Source organism: Cervus canadensis, chromosome 11 (assembly GCF_019320065.1).
Source record: "Cervus canadensis isolate Bull #8, Minnesota chromosome 11, ASM1932006v1, whole genome shotgun sequence".
Lineage (NCBI taxonomy): Eukaryota > Metazoa > Chordata > Mammalia > Artiodactyla > Cervidae > Cervus > Cervus canadensis.
In genome coordinates, this window is record NC_057396.1 from 76,580,432 (window position 1) to 76,582,336 (window position 1,905).

Below are 1,905 nucleotides of genomic sequence, written 5' to 3' on the forward strand. Positions count from 1 at the left end.
AGTGAAGGAGAAATATTGTATGACATCCCTTATATGTGGACTCTAAAAAGAAATGATACAAATAAACTTCTGAAGTAAAAAATACATTACTTTCTATTGCAAATGATCAAAATGGAAACCCCATCAGTCTATGACAAGAAGAGTAAAAGCAATAAACAAATCTTTGTGGAGCCTAATTGTGCAGTAGACATAGAGGTTGGGGGGTTCTTATCTGAGATAGCTTCTATAACTTATTACTCAGATTCCTATTATGACTAATAATAGCACCGCTTATTATTATCCCAAGGTACATATAGGAAAACTTGAATTGTTTTTTAATTCAGGGAACTATAAGACACAGAGTGGACGTCGGCTTTTTTCCTTGAGTTTTTTCAAGGCATCTTTTATCTCCTTGTTTCTCAAACTGTATATGATGGGGTTCAGCATGGGACTCACAACTCCATAGAAGAAGGACACCACCATATTTTGGCCCGGTGAGTAGCCAACACCGGAGTGGAGATACGCGAAGAGACCAGAGCCGTAGAAGACAGTCACTGTGCTCAAGTGAGAGGCACAGGTATTGAAAGCTTTTGCCCGCCCTGGGGTTGAGCGGATCCTCGTGACCGCAGCGATGATGCATCCATAGGAAACCAGGACAACAAGGGCTGATGTCCCGCCAGCCACACACAAGGAGCCAGTTCACTCCCCGGCTGAGGAAGGGGCTGGAGCAGGACGAGACCAGCAGGGGAGGCAGGTCACAGAAGTGGCGAATGACCGTGGCCCACAGCAGTGGAGCCGGAATACAGAGCTGGTCTGGCCCAGTCGGGTGAGGAGGCCCCCGGTGTACGCCGCGACGGCCATGCGCACGCAGACGCGGGGTCACGAGGGCTGCGTAAAGCAGAGGGGAACATGGCGGCGAGCCGAACAGACGCCATAGCTGCCAGGAGGCAGCACTCCGCGCCCCCCATCCCGAGGAAGAAGAAAAGCTGGGCGGGACAGCCCGCGAAGGAGATGGTCTTCTGCTCCTTCAAGAAGTCACAGAGCATCTTAGGGGCTATGGAGGAGGTATATGAGAGGTCAATGAAGGACAAGTTGCCGAGGAAGAAATACATGGGGGAGTGGAGGTGTGACTCCACGGCGATCAGGACGATAAGGCCCAGGTTCCACGCCAGAGTCATGAAGAAGATCCCCAGAAACAGAATGAAAAGGATAACCTGAAGCCCTGGGTGCTCTGAAAATCCTACAAGGATGAAATTGGTCATCAGGCTCATGTTCTGCCCAGGGCCATCTCTCTTCTCTCTGCTGCCTTCAGAGCCCCAAAATGCGATTCCTGAGGCAATGAAAATCCAGGTAAAGAAACCATTTGGTTCTGTCATGGAATCCTAGCCCAAAGAGACAGTGAAAGACAAATGTCTTACCTCCACCCAATGCAGAAATCCCCTCTACAGCATTTGTTGGGTTTTTCCAAAAGATTATCATCACCCTGATCTCATTTGTTTATGCAAAAGTGACCACCCCCAGAATAGACTGGCATGTTTACATTATCTGGATCATCACCTTCACTGTCCACATCACAGCTTTATCACAGGCAGTTATTCATAGCACTGGGATTAAATACCACCCCCCGCCCCTTTTATTCAGTTGTTATAAGCAACGCTATGATAAATTTAGACAACACTTTAAAAAGTAGAGACGTTACTTTACTGACAAAGGTCAGTATACTCAAAGCTATGGTTTTTCCAGTAGTCATGTATGGATGTGAGAGTTGGACTATAAAGAAAGCTGAGCACCGAAGAATGGATGCTTTTGAACTGTGGTGGTGGAGGAGACTCTTGAGAGTCCCTTGAACTGCAAGGAGATCCAACCAGTCCATCCTAAAGGAAATCAGTCCTGAATGTTCACTGGAAGGACTGATGCTGAAGCTGA

General features: G+C 47.6%; 1 pseudogene; it reads right to left on the minus strand.

The window, feature by feature from the left end:
* Positions 1-327: 327 nt before the first annotated feature.
* On the minus strand, positions 328-1,250 carry LOC122449391 (annotated as a pseudogene).
* Positions 1,251-1,905: the final 655 nt, after the last annotated feature.